General features: G+C 43.5%; 1 protein-coding gene across 1 annotated transcript in view; it reads left to right on the plus strand.

Moving 5' to 3' along the window:
- The first annotated feature begins 3,717 nt into the window (after positions 1-3,717).
- The window catches only part of LUZP2 (leucine zipper protein 2), a 446,738-nt gene continuing 427,634 nt past the window's right edge, over positions 3,718-22,821 (plus strand). The window contains exon 1 of the mRNA XM_014573955.4: positions 3,718-4,324. The gene's annotated coding sequence lies outside the window, so the exon portion shown is untranslated. The remainder of the gene's footprint in view (positions 4,325-22,821) is intronic.

The following is a 22,821-nucleotide window of genomic DNA, read 5'->3' on the forward strand; positions in this document are numbered from 1 at the left end:
CGCGCAAGAGGCCAGTGTAGAGAGGCAACATGAATTTCTTGTGCAAGAAAGCCCGATGGTTAAAATGGCCATCGGTGCTTTCTTGCACAAGAGAGCGTCTACACTGGCATGGATGCTCTTGCGCAAAGGCACATGCCAGTGTAGACGCTCTCTTGCGCAAATACTTTAACGCAAGAACTCTTGTGTTAAATAGTATTTGCGCAAGATCATGCCAATGTAGAAGTAGCCCTAGAATTAAAAAGTGCAGTTGCCACTCTACTGAGGAATCAACATTTGTGTGTTGAAGACTGTATGAGCGCTACCTGGTAACCTAACCCAAAGCCCATTGTAAACAAAGGAGAGACTCTCACAGACAAGTGGGACTAAATGGAAGAATAGATGGCCATCCTGGGGTACTGCCATTCCCTCCAAAAATTAGAGTTGGAAAAATGAGAGAAGTGTTAAGTGTAATTGAAGCAATGTTTGTGGCATGACACCTCACATTGTTTCCTGACATCAGGGAAGGATTACAGGTGGTGACTCTTTAGCTCTGCTGCTCTTGCTGTGAAGCACTGAAACAAGTCTAGTTAGCTAGCTTTGGATGTGCTTGGGGCAGCAACCTCCTCCCCTGTTTGAGTAGCTTACTACTAGGCTGTGTCTAGAGTGGCAAGTTTTTCCGCAAAATCATCTGATTTTGCGGAAAAACTTGCCAGCTGTCTACACTGGCCGTTTGAATTTCTGCAAGAACACTGACGATCTCATGTAAGATCGTCAGTGTTCTTGCGGAAATACTGTGCTGCTCCCGTTCGGGCAAAACGCAAGAGGGCCAGTGTAAACAGCACAGTACTGTTTTCCACTAAAAAAGCCCCGATCGCGAAAATGGCGATCGGGGCTTTTTTGCGGAAAACCGTGTCTAGATTGGCCACGGACGCTTTTCCGCAAAAAGTGCTTTTGCGGAAAAGCATCCTGCCAATCTAGACGTGCTTTTCCGAAAATGCTTTTAGCGGAAAACTTTTCTGTTAAAAAGCATTTTCGGAAAATCATGCCAGTGTAGATGTAGCCCTAGTGTCACAAGGGACTTGTTCTTCCCAGCCTTTGTAAGAAAGCAACCTGTGAGGATGAGGGCAGATCATGATGAAATGTGCAGCGATCATCTTCTGAGCTTTCTTCCCCACCACCCACTCCCTATATCTGCTTGTCTCAATGAATTTGAAACAACTGCCACAGAAGCTCCCAGCCCTGCTGTTGTCTCTGCCAGATACTCTACCAACAGGAATGCAGAAGTGTAAGTTGGATGGGTGGGAGGGAGGAAAGGGTGAACTGCCTTCTGTCAATCAGAGTAGCCATGGTAGTCTGTAACTTAAAAAAATGAGTGGCCCATTAGCACCTTAGAAATGATCATACATATATGTATCTATCATGAGCTTTTGTGGGCACAACCCACTTGTTCTGATGACTACCATAAGAGCTGAGATACTGGTTCCATCTTGGCAAGAAGAGACCTGCAGCAGCAAATACAAAACACAAGGGTGATCAGTCACCTCCCTTGGGTTTTTCTTTTCCCCTCACCAGGCAGCCAAAAGCTACCTATGCTGCTAACAAGTTCTCCACACACCCCTCCCTTCAGCCACATTGATGGGGGGGAAAATAGAGAGAGAGTAAGCCAAGGGAGGTGACTACTGTGGTTTGTGATTTGCTGCTGTGGTTCTCTTCTTGCCAAGATGAAACCAGTATCTCAGGGGCTCTAATTCTAAACCAGCTGCTTCTAATTTCTACCAAGAGCCAAGTCAATCAAGAGCAACAGTTTTCACTGATAAACTTAAAAAACAACAAATGGTCTGGTAGTACTTTATAAACTAACAAAACATGTAGATGGGATCATGAGCTGATTGAGTCTTTTGTTTTCACTGATTGAGTCTTTTGTTCTGCTTGATGACCCTGCATATCTTTCACCCAGGGGAGAGGAGTAAACAAAGAAACCTTCCTGCATTCTGCTCACTGGGGGTAGAGGGAAGACAGGAGACAGTGTCTTGCTATGGTAGGGTTCTTGGGGGTAGCTTCACTGTCCCTTAAATCCCCCTCTAAATAGAATCCCATGGAGAAGGAATTAAAGGCCAGTTCTGGGCCTAAGTGATTCCCTCCTGCCACACCTGTAGAAACAACTGAAGGCAAGCTTTGGGCTAAATCAGTGGTTTGAGCATTGGCCTGCTAAACCCAGTTTTGTAAGTTCAATCTTTGAGGGGACCATTTAGGGATCTGGAATCAAATCTGTTAGGGATGTTACTTGGTCCTGCCATGAGGGCAGGGGACTGGATTCCATGATCTCTCAAGGTCTCTTCGAACTCTGTGAATTAGTTTTATCTCTCTTCTGAGATATACCTATCTTGAGAGAGCACAGTAGAAGCTCTTATTTCAAGAGCAGGGCTTGTGAGTGATATTTACTTCAGGCCCTAAGTCTCTTCCTTAGGGCCTAAAAGCTCAGAGGAGCCTGGGAAGAAGAGTCCTGGATTAGGGGACAGGAGTTAATCAATCTGCCTGAAACCCTAATAAAAAACAGCTTGAACCTAGTAAAAGCTCATCTTGTTGTGGGGACATAAACTTCCTTTTTCCTGTCCCTTGGAAAGAAGAAGAGGCCTTTGTAAGGCCTTTGTAAGTCCTAAGTCAAAGGTTTATCATCAATAGAGCCAAAGGTGAGCACAAGACCCTTTCTGTTATACCAGATTCTTGAATTCTCTTATCCTAGAAGAGGCAAACTCAGTGACCAGTGATGGAACAGTTTTTAGGGTGGGAGAGCTGAGCTGTGCTCCCTTATGCCTGTTTGTGCCTCTCATTGCCCCATAGTTAGGGGCAGCTGTGGAGACCTGAGGCCAGTGGCCGGGACCCCAGGCAGTAGCTATGCCATTGGCCTGGACCCCCAGGGCCAGTAACATGGGTTGCAGCAAGGCCCCTGGTCACAGGATGGCAGCCAGGAGCCTGGCACAGGACCATGTTGGGTGCAAATTCTGGAGGTGCTGCTGCATTCCTCCACACTTGTACATCCTGTGCCTATATTGGTGACCTAGCTGGAGGGTAAAATCACTGTCTGAAAGATAGTGAAAGATGCCACAAAAAGATGGAAAGTTGGGCCACAGTGACCTAACTGCTAGGAGGCACTACCAGTAAGGCCAGCCCCCAACATAAGGTTACTATAAGTTTTATTTGATGGCATATGTGTCAAAATTTAACCTTTCTCATTGGCAGGCACAAAGCAGGTACATAGAGGTATGTAGTCTTGGTTACAAATGGGGTGGCTAGATCTTGTATGGCTTCAACTACCCCTGTGAATTGGCACTGGTGACCGAGGTCTCCTGCTTTGTCCTGCCTAAATAAGACAGACAACTTCTAGTGTCAGGGGTGGAGTATGTAGGTTTTATTTCCTTTGTAGGAGCATTCATGTTCACATAATGCTCAGAAGTTCCTGAAATAGGAATACAAAATGGGGACAGACACTGCCAAAATAAACTCAATTTAAAGTTTGATTAAGCGCTTTTGGAAAACTGGTGCTCTCCCAGCTCTGATGGAAAGAGACTGGGCTTTCACAGTCCCTCTGTTGAAGTCAGGTGTGTTACTTTAACATAGAGCTGCTGGTCCACACCCACATGGCTACAATGAGAGAGAACTAGCTATAGCCTAGGTGAGATAAGGGTCTCTCTGCTCACCCCCTTCGAGCCCTGGCTGGCAGTGGAACTTGGAGAAAATCCTGTCCAGTCTTCCTGAGGCTAGTCTTTCTCACTAGACAATAAGAATGATGCCCTAGAGTAGGAGCAAGTGGGGACAGGTGATTGCTTGTAGACCACTTATTTGTGTCTCTACTAATCAGTGGGCAGGGGGGATGAGGTTTACACAGAGTACATGAAGGAGTGAGGCCTGAGCACCTGTTGCTGCTTGTGATGGGGCATATACTAGGTTTAAGGGGAGTTGGAGATCTCAATTAGTGTACTCAGTTGCAGCTAGAGGGTGGTCCAGATCCAATTAAAGAGCAGTCCCAGGTGGACTCTTTGTGTAAAGAGAGAGAGATTCCAGAGTGAAAGCAGCAGAGCAAGAATTCAAGCTCTGAAGTGGCTCTTTGACTAGCAGAGTGTGACTGTCAGGGGTGTAGGAAAAAAACCACAGAGCTGCTACGGGGATCCTCTCCTAAGTACAAGGTTGCAAAATAGATGGAAAAGCTACTGTGGTGGAGAAAGTCCTGATTGTGGTGCCCTGACAAGACTTGATGTCTGGAGAAAAAGTCCAGGGAGGTATTCAACTCAGGAACGGAGCATTGGGGAAACTTCAGAGAGAAAGAGAGAAGTTCTTCCAGTATGAGGTGAGCAGAAATGTGTGTGTTTTCTCTCTCGCGCTTTTTATTTTCAATTGAGATGTTGGAGGATTCCAAGTGGGAGCCCTTGCCTCAAAGGCAGCGTGAACTCTGTAAAGTATACAGGAACTTATATAGTCCGTGAAGTATACAGGAACAGAAGTAAATGTGTATAGAAGTAAAAGTCCTTCTGATAGGAAGAAGCCTAGAGAAGTAGTAAATGGGTGGGTGTAAAGGCACAGACTGCTCACTCTGGAATCTTTGGAGGAGGGGAAGGGTTTTCTATTTACTGAGAAGAGTGACAAGAAGACCACCCATATAAGGAATAAGGATGTTTAAAAGCCTTGAGATGTGAGAGTGTGAAGGCCATGATGTGGTGAGGGCTGAAAAGGTGGCACAAAGACTGTATTTGTTGGACCCTGGAAGGGGTTGAGGTGAGGTGGGGTGGAACTATAAGAGCTGTGGCTGGAGGGCTGAGTCACAAGAGGCAGTCACTACAAAGCTGAAGTGGTTGTTGATAGGAAACCAGATGAGAACTTGCTTTGCCATACCCAGCGCTCAGGGGGGTTGCCAATAGCGAATCCAGGCCTCTTTGTTGCTAGAGGTCAAAACACAAGCTAGGCCATTCAATGATTGTGGAAATGAATAACAGGCAACACAGCAGAAACAAGAATCCCTCCAACCCTGTCCCAGTGACCAGTATGAGGTGCAGAGAGTACCTTGTCTGTGACTAAAAGTGGACTTGGGATCTGTTGGACTCTCTACCAGAGTAGAGAGCATCCCTCTGCATTGGGGACTTGCTGGAGTGGAGGTATGATACTCTTGATATGTGCCCTGGAAAGGTGTCTTGAAGCAATGGATGGCTTGAAGCAATGGATGGCTCCAGATAAGGGTTACTTCATTACTGAGGGCAGTATTTGTTTGTGGGGTTAATTTCTGCCCCTTCAAAAGGAGGAGCTGAGGGATTTGAGCCAACTGGGTGACAAGCTGGATATACTCAGCTTGAGATTTGGGATGAATGTAATGAAACCAAGATGCTCATATCTTCCTATACCGGGGTCGGTTGGGGAGTCCACCCCCAGTGCCCCTGAGAGCTGCCTGGACTGCGTCTCCGGGGGTGGGCAGGGATGGCTGAGGGGAGAGGAAAACTCATCAGGGGAGCAGGGTCCCCCACGACAAAACTGCCTGGGTCCCTGGAAGGAAGGTGAGGGCACCATGGACCAGACCCCCCACGGTATCCCGCTTCCCACCAGAGCTGAACACCTTGGGGTCATCCACCTACCCCCGCCTCACCTATTTCCCCCCCAACACCCCTGACCCCAGCCCATGTTGGTTTCCAGCATCGCACCTCCCACAAGATTGGAGCCAATGCTGGCTTCCTGGGAGGGGCAGGAAAGCCCCGAATCTCTGCGCTGCATCCGACTTCTGGGGAAGTGTATGCACGATGCTGCTCTCCTCCCCACAGGAGAAGCCAGAGCAGAGCCCAGGGCAGGAGACCAAGCGGGGTGTGTGGTGAAGAGAGTCCCCCCCCCCACCACCACCACTCACGGGAGAGTGGGGAAGCCCAGGACAGAAGGGTTAAATTTTGGCATGCCACTTCAGAAAGGTTGCTGACCCCTGCACTATATACTAGATTTACAATGATGTAACTAAGCAGTCTATGATGATGAGTTGTCATATTGAGCAGTCTCTTTTTCTCAGCAAGTGACCATATTCTTCACCTTCAAATAAGCCCTGGTAAAATCTGTATCAACTCAATAACAAATGTAGAGAACAGCAATTTTATAAGTTGGCTGAGCTAAATAAGCTCTGATTACAAATTTCTCCATGGAATTAAGCATATACTATAAGAAAAGGTTCTAATTCACACAGTTTTCTACCTAACCTTTTATTTCTCTTTATTCTTCCATAAATCAAGAGTGATTCATTTTTTGTTTACGTCAGTGTATGACTCATTTTAAACGTCAGAATGAAGATATTATCCACAGTGCGTAAGTGGGGGAGAGGGGACGATTGCAGAAATCACTGACTATCTTTGTAACTTTCCTATTCAGACTGGGGAAACAAATGATCTTGAATCACTGTGAATTTTACTTCTGAGTGCAGAAAAAGTATGAAAAATGAGAGATGTTAGTAGCAGCAAGGTAATGTCTGTCTCAGTAGAAATATTTTCAGTGACAACTATTCATAAAACATGTTGACTGTTCTCCTTCTTCTGAAACTTTGACTAGGTTTGCAACTTAAAACGTCTAATGGAGAGAAAAATAGTGGGGACCAAATACACAATTGGCGTAATTCAGAGTACCTGCATTGAAATAATTGATTTGCTCTAAGAATCTGGCCCCATGTATGTCCCTCTCCCCAAAACAAACTCTTGTGCTCCCACTTTAGCATCTAGAATTTGCTAAATGTAATGTGACTATTTAAAAAAGATAATTGTATGGTATTTACAGTTAAAAGGTGGATTTGCCTAGCCAAATGCCTGACTTGCTCATACAGGGAAGTTAAATTGATGTTGAATTCCCTCTGAAGTTACAAGAGATACAGTATTCCTCCTCACTTCTTGTTTTCTAATGTTTCTTCCACTTTAGAGAAAGCTGCGTTGGTAATCAGTGAAACAAGCCCTAGGTAACACACACATCTGAGACTTTAATACTTACCTGGTTCACATGAGTTCTGTGGTGATTTCTCAGCTTTCAATGAATTCTAAAGTTAGAGGTCCCACATCGTATGAGTTGTGTGTGTACCTCTCCAAGCCTGTGAAGTGCTGCAATACGAAGTGTTGTTATTGAATCACATGCTTCCATGCACTGAGGATAGGAGGAAACCTGCAGATGGTGTTGAAAAATCCACACACTTTTTATTAGTGTGTTTCAGTGGGGTAGAAGCACAAGTGTCTGCTGTCGGATAGCCATGAGTTTGGCATCTGAAAACCCATGAGACCTCAGTTGGAGTCAGTTGTTACTTTAAGGTTTTCCACTCATAACTTATGTGGACAAACTGCAGAGAGCAATAAAAATTGTCAATCTAGGAAACTGGACCTGTGCAGAAGGTAGCACAATTGGGCATCTTTAGTCTTGAGAAAAGAAGACTGGGTGGAATCTGATATGTCCTCAAATATATTAAGAGTTGTTTCTAGAATGTTGATCAATTGTTCTCTGTGTCCTTTGAAAGTAGGAGAAGTATTAACAGGCTCTATCTGCAGTAAAGAAGATTGAGGTTAGATACTAGAAAAAACTCTATAAGGATTGTTAGGCTTCCAAAGGTCTTGTGGAATAAGATAAGAATGGCCATACTAAACAAAACCGAAGTTCCATCTTCTGACAGTCAATGACTGGAGGGTGTGTTTTGTTCTTTTTTTTTTTTTTTTTTTTTTTTTTTTATAAAGACAAACACCTCTCTGGGATGGTCTACGTTTATGTGGCCATGCTTCAGCATGTGAAGCTGGACAACATGTTGTACTTAAAGTACTGCATGGGATCTTTTCAGGGGGATAAGGCAAAATGACACATTTATTGGTAATACATACGCATACAAGTGTTAATTGCTATATGATATATTACTTTCTCACACACAAGTGCACTCTGCCTTGTTACCAATAGTTGCTCCCCCTAACTGCACTGGCCAGGTGAGTTAAGTGGGGGAAGGATGGAGCCGGGTTTCTGCCGATCTGGATCCATGTTGACAAGACAAAACCCAGGGTCCTCCTGTAAGATACCTTTAATTGCTAGTCATTCCCCTCTCGTGCAAGTCTATCGTCTTATGCATATGCAAAATCTATGAGTTGTCATATGCATATGCAGTTAGTCATCTGTGGAGCCTTCTTCTGGGTCTTGTCTCAATGTTGCCACATTCACCTTCAAAAAGGGTGCTTCCAAAAGCAGGCACTTCCTGCTGACTCCCAAGGTGACCACATGTCCAATCTTCTTTCAGTGAACAGGTCTCATTATTCTTGGATCTGGCTTCCATCCCCTCTCCAACCATTGGAACAGCCCTGAAATGCTTGTCTTTTTTGCCTTACCCATTCACACCTCATTCATTCAACAAGGACATTCTTTTTACCGTACTCGTTTTTAGGGACTAGTCTACCAAGACTTAATACAGAGTTTCCATGTTCTGTAGGAAAAGGTACAAAGTTTCTATGAAAAAGGACTTAATACAAAGCTATATAAAAGGAATTGATATGACGTTTTTAACTTCGTATCAATTCCTTTTATATAGCTTTGTATTAAGTCCTTTTTCAATGAGAAAATGATTAATACAGAGATATATCTACAAAGGGGACCTCTCAAGGTCATTTCTAGCCAAACATTTCTATGATTGAGTGTCTTGAGATCTACATATCTGTGGCAATGCCTCAGAGGACTTGATGGGGAGCAGGGGTTGCATACTGTCTGCTTTGGCAGATCTCTCTTTGCCATAGTACTATAGCAATTCCAAATACGATGCTATTATAAAGTTCATGCAAGTAATTAAAAGTGAACTATTGCTAGCTACTAGAACAGGGGTTGGCAAATATTGGCACGCAGGTGAGATCCAATTCCTCAGGGTTAGCCCCTAGTGGGCTGCCACTGCTAGATTTATGTGCACCTCTGCAGGAACAGGTGATTGCAACTTCCGTTTGGTTGTGGACTGTTATTGCGGACCATTGTTTCCAGCCAGTGGGAACTGTGGGAAGTGGCACAGATCAGGTCACTGCTTGCCACAGCTCCCATTTGTCGGGCACTGTGATCCATGGCCAACAGACTCACCCGTACTTGCGGAGGTGCAAGAAAATATCATGGTGGCAACATGCCTGGGACTAACCCTGGAGAATCACTGCTGTTTTATTGCCCGCCTCTGTAGTAGAGGAATGTTCCTGCTGAGTAAACTGGCATCATTACCTAGAATTGAATCTGAAAATTCATCTGGCACCAGAGAGCTTGCTGTGAAGAGCGTCTGGTTCCTAGAATTATTTCCTGGGGTTGTAGAGTCCCTTCTATGATGTCTGGATGTTTGTTATGTCTGGATGTTTGTATCACCAGAACTACTGCTCATCATGCTTGGGTGCATACTATTGGTGTAGTGTGCAACGTGCGACAGCATTTAGCCAGATGACTGTTACTGTGTGACAAAGATGGTTTGAAACTTTCACATCTTGGCCTGGGTTCAAACTCCCTGAAATTCAGGGATGCCAGGATCCAAGGGCCCATCTGTAATATATGGCATAGGAAATCTTAGTACCAAAACACCAAGACATCTTGTGCTGCTTTAAAATGAAGCACTTTGTGCAATTATAAGGTACGATGGCCTCCAGCTGTCACATTTTTATGCAGGGGTGGCTTAGGGATAGGCTGGCTAGGAGGCCATCTAGGATACCACAGGAGGGAATGTCATCACTACTGGAGGGAATTCTACAGCACCCAGAGATCCTCCCCACTATCTTCAGAATTTGCTGCAAAGTCCAAATTACAGGAGGAGGCAAATTGGTCATAAGAACCTGTTCACTGCCTACAAGAAGAAAGAAATAATTGGAGAGAGGTGGAACAGATGGGGAAACATTGAGATACCAGGGGAAGAAATTAAGAGAACCAGTGAAGCTGGAAGGTAAAGAGGCTCGGGATCCAAAAAACTGGGAGGCAAAACTGGTGGTTCGGGGAGTCTTTTTATAGGAATTTTATACCAGGGACATTACCTCATGTTATATTTCTTTTAGGTCTTCCAAACAAAGCTACTCTGGGGCTGGCCTGAAATGGGAAGGAGAGCGCCAAGTAGTACCCACAATAGGGGCTGCAGGAAATAGTGTTAGTGTCTGAGTAGGTGGCAACTGGTCGAATGCCCCAGAGAGTGATGGGGGTGCTGTGCAGCTGTAGAAAATATATTAGTGTGAAGAAAAAGATGTAATTCTTCAGCTGTTATCTCTCACTGTCTGAAGCAAAGCCTGAAATGGAAGTGTGAGAGGTTAGTTTCTCAATGTCAGAGTTGCCTCCCCAGTCTTTGAGAATGAGGAGCTGGGTCACTATTATAAGCAATTGCTCCACTTAAAAATCTCAGCAATTTAGCTGAAGGTGTAAGTGGAGGTAATTGAAGGCTAATTAGCAAGTGGATACCAGACATTCAAAGGTAAGCAAAATAGAAAGCAACAATCCATGTTTCTGCTCAGAGAATTGGAATTAGTTAGATTAGAAAGGACTATCTTTAAAACCCAGACAAAGTTTCTCTAAATTTTTTATAAGCTTAACCAAGAAATATTACCGTCTGGGTAAAATAGGAACCTATGAAGCAAACCGTGAAGGAAAGATCTACAAATGTTTACTCTTGAAGTGCCTAACTGACTACTAGCTACCCAGTGGAATAAAGACATTTAATTAAAGTGGCCATGTTCCTTCTGCAGAGCATGGGGAGAGTCTGGGTGCCTAAAACAGGTTCCACACAAGACAGAATGCTGATAGAACCTCCTAAACCCGGATGCCTACACATGCTTTAGATGGCCTATTAAAACTGTTCTTCATAGGGTTGGGCTGCAGCTATGTGTGTGAGAGAAATTGTTTGTACCTAGGTGTTGTACTTGGCACGCATCTGTCTATTTTAGGTACCCTAAATATCTTTGTAGAACTATCCTTTATTTCTAAAATTTTCCTGTAAACCACCCCCAAGAAAGGCCATATTACTACTTTCTGATAGATGGCTGAAACTGCTTACATTGTCATGCTATGTTGTACTGAAAACCTGAGATCTGTCTCTCTCTTCAGAATTAAGGCTGTCTCTAGACTAGAAAGTTCTATCAGAAAAAGATACGCAAATTGCGAACTGCAATTTGCATATCTTTCTGCTTTTCTTCCAAAAAAGGCTTTTCCAACAATTGGCCCATCTACACTGGGCCAATTGGGGGGGGAAGCCTCTTTTGGAACATCCCTTCTTCCTTGTAAAATGAGATTACAGGGTTGCTGAAAAAACACATCTGCTTTTCCAAAAACATTTTTGGAAAAGCAGATGCGTTCCTTGTACGCGGCAGAGCTTTTCTGGGAAACCTCTGGTCTCCTGGAAAAGCTCAGTAGTCTAGACATCCCATGAAGGCTGTAACTTAGGGTAAGTATCATCTGATACAATTCTCCATTCAGTTCTATTTCTACAATAGCTTTTTATGGCTTTCATTCTCTACAGTCTATTGGTGGTTTAGAATAATTTCAGTATGACCCAGTACAATTCTATAGAATTCCATATTTAATTCAGTAGGATTATTCCATAAGAAGAGAGTCGGAGAGGAGACATCTGCAGACCATTGTATGGGACACTTAGTTGAATCTGGCTGTTTGGTTATAATCCGGATGGGTTGGAACAAAAGCAGTACTGAATTGATCGCTTTTGGAGTGTGTTTGGGAGGCATTCACCTTCAGAGCTAAGAGCAAGTTCTGGAGTCCCAGTATCTTAATGGGATACTTGGGAGTTGCTGCTCTCCTCCTATTTTTCAGGTGCTTCCTCTGACCACAGTTGTGGGTCTAATGAATGTGATTTTAGCTTTTATTTGAAATTTCCTGCCACACTTGTTTATACAACTAAACTTAAATCCATAGAGCAGAGTTCAAGGGATGCAATGTTGTCTCAAAGGGATGGGTTCAGATCTAAGCAACTGGTCTCTTTAATGCCAAGGGGAAGGCAAGCCCAAACTTAGACATGACACTTCTAGCTAAACCGGACCACTCTTCCAGGAGACTTTTGCTGAGAACACAGTGAGAAACCAGGAGACATGCCATTGCTTTTAAACAATTTCATATCAAGCCAGATCCTTACTGCCTCTATTCATGCATAACAATAGTGAATTAGCACAAAGCTTAAATCTGGTAATGTGCATTTAATCTCTAAAGGAATAGAGATGTCTGAGGTTTTATGCTGTAATATTTCCATGGCCATGCTTACTGAAAGCAAATGAATCAGAATGAGCACAAGCAAGCAAGAGCTATGCACATGATGATCGGATTGATTTAAATACTATTCATGACACGTTGTCTGGATATTCTCAGGATGTGTCTAGGGCTTAGGCCTCCATTGCTCTATTTATTAATACAGTTCCATTGTCAGAATTTTTGGTGACTGACCAAAACAGTACAAGCCTGGATACTAGTCTCCTCAAATTTTCTATGCTGAAATATGCAAATTAGTTGCGAAATATGCATTAATTCAGGACTGCAATTGCCACTGGATAATCTTCTGAACTGGGTACTTAACAAAAGGTTGGAGCTGTTTCTCAGCACCGATTATAAGATTAGTTCATGAGCACAAGTCCTGCTCTAGTGGGCTCAGTCCGTGACTCCCTCCTTCCCCCTCCACACACTTCATTTAAAAACTCTTACAGACCACGGGTTGATTTAAGCCTAAGGGCCCAGGCAAATTAATTGGTATTTCAGGTTTATGTGGTAAAACATCAAGAATGTTTGAAGAAGCAGGCAGGAGCACATATACCTGATAGACCGACTGCTCCAAGCTTTTCCTTTTTCTCCCCACTCTGTGCATGTGTTCCCCTTACCTCAGGATACTTTTGATGCTGGAAAATTCCTTCTCAGCAAAGGAACTGCCTAGGGTCAATACTGCACGCCTGCAAGTCTAGGCCTGCATTAAAATCACTTGTATCACATGTCAGTGATTTGAATTCATTCTGTCTCCCCTGGTTTGTCGGCTTGTCTTTCTCTTAGGGTGTGTCTAGACTACCTAGTTTTGTCGACAAAAGTGGACTTTTGTTGACAAAACTATACCAGCGTCTACACTACCACTGAGTTCTGTCGACATAACGTCGACAGAACTCAGCAGTTTTGTCGACGCTGGTATACCTCATTTTACGAGGCATAACACCTTCTGTCGACAGCAGCAAAGGTGTGTTTTGGTGACTTGTAGTATTGTGCCACCAAACTAATTTTTCTGGCTTGTATTGTTGTTAGTACTTATCAATTAAGGCAGGGGTGGCCAACCCATTACAGACAAAGAGCCAAAATAATGGTGGACATAGCGCAATGAACCAAGGGGGGGGAGGGAATTGTTGACCCCTTTTGCACCTCCCCCCCCCAAAAAGCCCCAGCCACCACGTTTGGTCAGCAGAACAAAACAAAAACCTGCCCCTTTAAATGAAAACTCCGGTTTGGCTGCTTTTGGCCACATCAGGCTCCCATCGGCCGGCGCGCCACTTTGCATCACCTTGCTGGACGGCTCCCCTGCGCTCGGTGAGCCCAGGCGGCCCTTTGAAGGGCCACAGAGGCAGCTTCGCAGGGTGTGCTTCGTGAGCCTCGCTTTCTATGGTGAAGAGCCACGTGTGGTTTGTGAGCCGCAGGTTGGCCACCCCTGGATTAAGGCCTTCTTTAGCCAGTTCTTCATTTGCAATGGAAAGCATCGTTTTAAACTATCCATTAAATCCCTACATTCCAAATGTTGCTTAGTATGTATCTTGAGAGCTGGACATGAATCATAAATTGAGTTTGATTCACCTGTGTTTTCTGATTAAGCTGATTAAGCTAAACACTAATGTCGATATAACCTCTTTTTTGAGGTGACCTCAAATGATGGGGGAAGACAATGAAATTAGTGAGATATTGCTCATCTCAGAAGCATAAGTATATTCTGAGATGAAATGTTTAAAGTGAATTCTTATTAACAGTGTGTTAGGGTTTATTTTGTTTGTTGTTTTTTAAAAACCTTGCTTGGACCCAGAATTTTATTGCTTGCTTCCAATCACCAGTCTTAATCTTTCTACTTACTTTCTGTTGCTTTTGCCTGACAGCATCTGGAAGTTTGTTGCTGAAATAAATTCATTATCATCCTGTCACAGGTTAATGCAACCATGATAACGAAAGGTACCATGGCTGCAGATCATTATTTTTGAAGCTCAGCCTTGCACTGGGATAATGATTAGCTTGTGCTACAGTTGTAAAACAGTTGACATTTCATGAACTGAAATTGGTATTCCCTCTAATTTCCTTCTTGATTTCCAGCAGAGCTGCTGCTTGTAGAGAAGAAAAGAGGGAGCAGTGAAATAAAGAAAGGGAAGAAGATGGCAACATCTGGGTCAGTGACTTTCATTTGCAATGAGCCTCAGCTAAAAGGGAGGAAAGATTGAGACAACCAGCTGACCACTTGGTTACATGTGCCTAGTTTTGGATATGTGTGCTCTGAAAAGGGTTCTGAAGAACTCTTAAAAGAAAATGCGTTTAAAGTAGGGCATCCACTCTAATATGTACGTTTGTCACATGATCTCATCAGCGAAATTAGAGTAGGCCTCGTCTCAGCTACCTCAATTCTCATAGATTTTTTTTTACTTCTTAAAATAGACACAAGCATCCGTGCTCAGAAATTTCACTAATACAACAGCAATAAAAATGCAACAGTGAAAATTTTGTTAGTATTAGTCTTGCATATGCTTTTTGAAACTAGGGATCTCAGGATGTAGAATATACAGCCGTAAATCCAATGATTAACCAAACTAGTTAACCCAAAAGTAAGTGAAGTAACAAAATGACAGCTCAGAGATGCAGTTAGCTCTGTATCACGTGGTGATCTGGGTTCATTTGAACAATGTATTTTAATACAGCCAAATGCAGTGGTCGTGGACTGCCAGTCCAATATGAGGATTTTAAGCAATCAAATGCATGGGTCTTTTAACAGAACTGTATTGAACGGCAGTTGGGAGGTACTATTACCACTGACTATAACACTAGTGAGACCATTACTGTAACTTTGCGGCCAGTTCTGCTGTCAACGCTTCTGGAAAGCTGGAACCAGTTTGGAAAAGTACCCGTGAGAATGATTCAAGAATCGGAACACATGCCTTATGTTGAAAGATGGAAAATATAATCTCCTATCAGACGGAGTTTAAGGAGGTTGCTTGATCATGCATTGTGCGGTACCTACAATGTGAAATCTCTAGTGATTGGGAAGGGCTCTTTAATCTAAAACAGAGGAATAACAAGATCTGGTGACTAGAAATTGAAGTGAGAGGTAAGGTGCAATTATTTAATGGCTAGGATAAGTAACTATTGGAGCAACTTACCTAGGAATGAACTGGATTCATCATCACATGAAGTCTTCAGAAGAAGCATGAACACCCTCTTGTTTAAAACAAAGCCTCACTTATATGGGGAATTACATATTGAAATTCCAAAGCATGTTATTCAGGATGCCCGATTTAGTCGTCGTAGTTCTCTACTTCTGTGCTTTTAAAAAATAATCAGTTTAATCCATATGAGTTTCTTTCTTCAGAGATAAAACAATTGGGGTGAGACTACACTATGCCATTATTTCGACATAACTAGCATTATTATGAAATAACAATGCGAGCGTCTACACAGCCATTCCATTATTGCGAAATAACGGATGGCTTCTTCTGAAATCTGTAAACCTCATTCTATAAGGAGTCATGCCTATTCCGAAATAGCTATTTCAAAATAAGGCATGTGTAGGTGCTCCACTGCTGCTATTTTTAAATAGAATGGTCTTGGTGAGGAGCTAAGTTATTCCTCCCTGGTGCCTCCTGGGGCTCTAAATAGAGCAAGCACATCTACATTAGGGAGGCCTGCCTCAGGCTCATTTTGAGGCTTCCCTGCAGTGTAGACTTGCTATTGTGGAATAACTATTCCAGAATAGCTTATTTAGAAATAAGCATGAAGTGTAGACGTATCCTTGGAGAACAGGACCTTCTCAGAGCTCCAGTCCTTCTATATCCAGTCTTTGCAAGAAATGCCAGGAAAATAGCTGCCTCTTCCTCTCCTTGTACCCTCAGTCCAGCAGCATTTTGATTCCTGGAGTACAGGAAATTAGAAGTGAGTATGCGGGGGGGGGGGGGGGGGGGACGGGACGGGGGGGACTTATCTAAACTCTTCAGTGTGTCAAAGAATATTTGGTCCCGTTCTTCAGCTGGTGTAAATCAGTACATCTGTTGACTTAAATAGTCATGTTGGACATGGCTCCTTGTTCCTTACTCCATCACCTTGCTCCCTCCTTTTTGTTAATCCCAGTTCCTCCTCCTCCTACCATCCTTCCTTCCTTTCCTGGGTTCCCAATGGACAGAAATGTTTGACAGCAGGGGGAGGATCTGCAGACTACATTGCTATCACAATGCAATAATATAGTTCAGGTTAGTGTATTTAAGTTGTCTTTTATTCACCTAATATTCATTTACATGCACTCACTCTTGTGTAATAACCACTTTAAGAAATGGAAATATGTTCAACTTGTATTGTTTCCATATTGTTCATTGGTTAGAAATAATATACTTAAAGTATGTAGGCACTCTGGGGCACACTCTTCTATTAGCTTGGACTGCTTGCTTTGTTTCAAGAGACTGAACAAATAACTACCTTTACCTTGTGTGAGGGAGAAATTCACCTCTTTTAATGCATGCGTCACTTGCCTCTCTGAAAGATGCTCTCCAACATAATTTAAATTGTATCCAACCAAGCTTGCCTATGCTCGTGTTTCAAAATCTCCATTGTGAGTGTTCAATTTAAATGTATTTGGCATTTAAGGTCAGAAATTGTGCTGCAGAACTGAACATCTTCTATATGGAGTGAATCATTAGAGAAGAATTTTTTTTATATCGTTGAACACTTATTTTCAAATTTTAAAAATCAGTACCAGAGACTTTAAATTTCTTGTACCTACAAATCACTTTTTATGATCTCTTGGTAGCAATGTGTGTCCTAGGTGAATAATTTACCAGAGCCATTTTTTTTTTTTCAATTGTGACTGAAGAGCTGTGTAGGAAATAATCTCTTGAGAGGCTATTGCATGGCAGGAAGTTAGTTACTGGATGCGGTTGGACGCTAGTACAGTACATAATATGTTTAGTAATGGTTCTTAACTGATGTTTCTTGCACTGAATCATCATGTATGATTACATATGTAATGCTGGCAGGCAATTGAACCTGGGACTGCTGGAGCTTAGTGCATGATACTCTACCACATGAGCTAAAAGTCAACTAGCTCTGCTCCTGTGGCTGTAAAGGGGAGTTTACTCTCGTGTCAGTGGTCTCGATGCCTCTGGGTTACATGCTTCCTGAGCTTCTGAGACCTCCTAGCAGCTGATCCCAGACCAGCCCCCACGTGTAATGCCAGCAGACAGAATCGAACCTGGGATCTCTGGAGCTGAGTGCATGAGCCTCTGCCATAAGAGTTAAGTCAGCTAGGTCTCAGCTAAGGTGCAGAGCCGACTTATTATTCTCCCTCTAAAGCTATGACTAAACTGCATTCCTCTCTCGAAAAAAGAATGCAAATGAAGCAGATTGAAAATGCAAATGAAGCACAGATTTGCAAGTCTTGCACTTCATTTATATAATCTCATGAGTGCTTTTTTGAAAAAGGGGTTTTCGACAAAAACCCTGCAGTCTATCGGGGGTTCTTTTAAAAAAAAATGCTTTTTTGAAAGAACATGTACTCCTGGAAAAAAGAACAAAGTCTTTCATTGCTTGTAAATTCATAAATAGAATTTTAAAACATTCAAATTAGAATGGAGCCCACTTGAAGGATGCTGCAGCAGGCCGACTAAATAAATGAGAAACCGGATGTGCGAATGTACTATAATTACACAGATGCCAATGTCATTGGCTGTTGCAGCTTTCACTGAGGTTTTTTAAGTTACTTAGATCCCCGTCAGTCCAACCATTTGAGTATTTGTTTTATTTAGAAGATGGGGAAACTGCTAGCATCTTTGGTAACATCACGTGTCTGGCTTATCTGGCTGCTGTCCTTCTCTCCTTTCCTCCCTTGACTAAGGGAAACATTCATGCTGAGCAGGAAGAACCCACCTATGTTAATGCTGATGTAGGTGCTGATCAGGATCCTGATGAAAAGACTATTAGTTCTGCTGGTACTCTGCATAAAAATTCGGCATCTTTTACTTGTCAACATAACACAATAAAACCACACCAGTTTCAATATTTTGACAACTTTGAAATAACTGTCAGCTACTATTTCTATAATAAGATACTGGAATCATCCAGGAGCAGAGAGTTTATTTAAACTCCTATGACAATCCACTTCCTGTTCCTCTACCCCTCTTTCCTGCAGAATTCTGTCAGGGGCCAGTCTAGTTGAAGGATACACCCCAGAAGCCAGCAATGGAGTGGCCCAAGCCCAAATATCTATTCATCAGCCCAAGGATCTATCATCAGCCCAAGAAGGAAAAACCTGCACACCATCTTCGTCCTTTAGAGCATGTTAGGCACTGCAGCTGCGAGAAACTTTCAAGCTCCTCCTCTTCCCCCTTCCCTTGGCGGTATCTTCTATTTCTGAGTTGGGCTCTGTTGGGTTCAGTAGCCAGCCCTTGCACTGGTCAGCAACTCATCGGTGTCAATTTGGGGGTGGAGGAGAAAATTCTGCTCAGAACATTGACTTCAGTGAGAGAAACATAAGGACCATAGTCATAGTTGAGAATCTCAATTCAAATTCAGACAATTTCACTCAGTTATTGTCATGCTGTGGAGAAGATGACTAGCAACAAGGTGTATTCTGTTCAAAGCTTTGTACCTCTCTCATCACCACAGTATGAACACCTTCCAATAGGGCTCTAAGTGGTGTGGCTCATATCTGTTACATCTGATCTTTCATCTTCTCCTCAAGGTGAGGGGTGTGTGTGTGTGTGTGTGTGTGTGTGTGTGAGAGATAAGTGGTTTACCCATTTCCCTGGAAAAGGTTAATGCAGAGTGAAAAGCAAGCTAATTAACTCAGCAAGCCACAAGTGAGGGGGAATCAAGTGGCCAACTAATCCCCTGATAAAATAAAGGAGCCCAGCTGAGAGGGAACAAGCTGGGTTGGGGCTACAGAAGCAGGAAATTATTAGCAGGGGGGATGCTTAGGAAAGTTGGTAGTTTACTCCCTAGGGCAGTGGTCTCCAACCTTTTTACACCCAAGATCACTTTTTAAATCTCAGAACAGGTGAAGATCTACCGCCCTGCCCCTTCCTTGAAGCCCCGCCCTCTCTATTCTCCTCCTGTCCATCACTTGCTATCCCCAGCCCTTACTTACACATTCTGATAAACAGTTTTTAAATTGTAATACATAAAATTAAAATCAGATGTTCATAGTTATGAAATAAATGGTCTGTTTTTTATTCATGCTATTTAAATCTAAAATGAAGCATTTATAATTATACATTTTGTGAGGACAGAGTACTGCGGCTGGGGAGAGGGAACAGGGTGGGAGGGCAGAGGACTGGGTTCTGCAGCAGGGGACAGGGTGCCAAGGGGGACAGAGTTCGGGGAGTGGGGAACGGGAATAGGGACAGAGTTCTGTAGCTGGGGCCAGGGGAGTGGGGACAGCGTTCTGTGGCTCGGGAGTGGGAGCTGGGGAGTGGGGTGCCAGTGAAGGCAGAGAGTCCTCTGCATCTCCCTCCTCCCAGGATTCTCCTCTCCCCCCAGGGAAACCTGCCCCGGGGCTGACCCCACGCGGTGCAGGGAAGCCCCAAATGCACCTGCCTTGGGGCCGACGCCCCCCCCACGTAGGGAAGTCCCATGCACGCCTATCCTGGGGCCAACCGCCCCCCGTGTAGGGAAGCCCTGTGCGTGTGCACCTGCCCAGGGGGCTGACCTCTCCTCCCGTGCAGGGAAGCCCCATCCGCACTTGTCCCGGTGCCAACCCCCACACCCTCTGTGCAGGGAAGCCCCACGCGCACACCTGCCCTGGGGCCAACCCCTCCCTCCCTCACACGCATCGGGAAGCCCCTGTGCGCCTCCCGCGGGGCTGACTCACCCCTCCTTGAGGTAAGTAGTGGGGCTTCTCGGGGGTGGGAGGGAAATGGAGGCGGGGCAGACAGGACACCTCACGAGGGACTGGTCGAGGCCTCATGACCGACCAGTAGCTCGCGATCGACCTGTTGGTGACCACAGCCCTAGGGGAAGGAAATAGATTTTGGGCTGGTAGACCCAGAAAAGGAGGAAGGCGGGTAGACAGTAAGGTTCAGAGGGGAATGGACCTTGACTATTGGCTAGTGGGTCCCTGAACTACAGCCCAGGACTAGACCGAGTCCCTCTTGCAGGTGGTAAAGGAGTACTACAAGGCAGTGAAAGGGAAGGTTGCCTAGGACAGCTGGCACGGAAATACTTTGATACCCTTGAAAAGAAAAAAGGCAATAGCGGCCTGGTCAGAGGGCAGAGTCCTGAAGAGGCAGCAGTAACACCTTGTGTCCCAAGAGAGAGATGGTGTTTCCTCTTGGGAAAAGGCATTGACTTGGTAAGCTTTTCCCCAGACTGGCTAGGAAGAGATACTATCATAGTGGCAAGTGGATCACATTAATGTAATAGGGTCTGAGGTCTTTTGTTACATACACAGAGTCCTGTGTTCGACCAGGCAAAGAGGGAAAAAAAAAGCCTACAGAATTGTCTGCATCTGTGTGCAAAAGAGGAAATATGTTTTTCTAACAGACTTAGCAGTGGTGCCGTGTTTACGATAACCGTGTTGTTCTTTGTCCTATTCAGTATCATTATAACGTGGCAACTTGCAAATTGCTTCACTTTATAACAAAAACACTCTGTAGGCAAAGGTTTGGAGATAGGCAACTTGTAGCTTGCTGTGTAAATTAACCTAAATGTTTTATTTATCAAACTGCAAGTGACATATCTCCCTAACCATGAGCTGAAGGAAATTGAAGGCGATCTGGAGAGTCGTCTGTTTTTGACTTATTTTGATGGCAAGTTTGGCTTTAATTTCTTCCTGAAAGAAGACTTCATCGTAATATAGTAGCTACCAAAACTCCTAGGCTGCATCTAGACTGGCAAGTTTTTCCGCAAAAGTAGCCACTTTTGCGCAAAAACTTGCCAGCTGTCTACACTGGCCACTTGATTTTGCACAAAAGCACTGACATTCTACTGTCTGAAATCAGTGCTGCTTGCGCAGATGCTTTGACGTTCCCATTCGGGCAAAAGCCCTTTTCCGGAAATGCTTTTGCACAAAAGGGCCAGTGTAGACAGCTAAAAACTGATTTGCGCAAAAAAGCCCCGATGGCGAAAATGGCGATTGGGGCTTTCTTGCACAAAACCACTTCTAGATTGGCACGGACGCTTTTCCACAAAAAGTGCTTTTGCGGAAAAGCGTCCTTGCCAATCTAGACGCTCTTTTCCGCAAATGCTTTTAACGGAAAAACTTTTCCTTTAAAAGCATTTGAGGAAAATCATGCCAGTCTAGATGTAGTACCACATTCTGCTTCAATAGCTATATTAGGAAAAGGGTATAGATTCATTCACCCTTCCTTAACATAGCTGTTGTGCCATTAGCTGTAAAACACTGAAACATTTCTAATGGCTTCAGGAGATATTTTAAAGGACTAATATTTTAGGGTATGTCTAAACTTGCTCCCTAGTTTGAGCTAGGGATGCAAATGTAGCCAACCAAAATTGCTAATAAAGCAGAGATTTAAATATCCCAGGCTTCATTAGCAGAATCTCACCCACACGTTATTCCACTCGCCAGCTGATTCGAACCAGGAAGTATGCTCCGGGACGCTTTAGTTCGAATCAAACCCCTTGGTTCAAACTAACATTACTCCTCATTTACTCCCTAGCTCAAAGTAGGCAGCAAGTGTAGACGTACTTTTGTTCTGTGTGTAACTTATAAACTACAGTCATAGCTCTCCTAAAACGCAGAAATAAATATAAATGTAGGTCATTTAAAATTGGAAACTTGTCTTGATCATCTATGTGATGATGATGTGTTAAATCTATTTCATAAAATGAAGTTTCAACTTGGTGCCATGTGGCAGGAAATGTGTGGGGTTTTTTTTTGTCTTGTTTGCTAAAGGAAATAATTCAATTACATTTGACATGGTAATTAGCTATGTCAGACTGAACTGTACATGAAATAGTTGGAATTTTTCTCTGGGGTTGGAGGATCAGGAGCACTCGCTGAAAAGCAACATTTCCATCCCCTCAAACTCCAATAGTTTTCATTTCAAATCAAAATGAGAAGTCAACATAGGCACATCACATAGAACAAACGTTTTGGTACATGAACTGCCATGGGATAGCATCAGAAGCTTTATGGGAGATGAGCCCAGCCTTGGAGCAATGGAATTCCTATGAGGCACACCCATCAGGTGCATGGGGCTATTTTCAGCCAATTTTGGACCCAGATGACCTCTCTGTCATTTGAATTCACATTCAACTTCCATCAGATACCAATTCCAGTATGAAATCCAAAACGCAAACGAATGACACAAGCTACATGGGGAAATTCTGAGTGAATATCCTAAAATTACAAAAATAAAGTTCAAGTCCAACTTTAATAAAAAGCTGCTGATGCAAATGTCATAGAATATTGAACGTTCACACATGCCCAGTAAAACTCAAAGCATAAATTAGAAGTGACATTTAATTTCACAAAGCTTCACTAATACTGTATTTCTGGTACTATTGTTACAAGCATGAAGTGGGCCACTAGATCCAATCACTTTTTTGCTTATCTGCAATCAATTTATACAAGACTTTCAATCCCAAAAAATCCCCAAATGCTCTATGAAACTGATATACAAGAATGTGTTCGGACACTACTGAAAAGGA

The sequence above is a fragment of the Pelodiscus sinensis genome, chromosome 5 (genome assembly GCF_052426305.1).
Source record: "Pelodiscus sinensis isolate ZL-2025 chromosome 5, ASM5242630v1, whole genome shotgun sequence".
Classification (NCBI taxonomy): Eukaryota; Metazoa; Chordata; order Testudines; family Trionychidae; genus Pelodiscus; species Pelodiscus sinensis.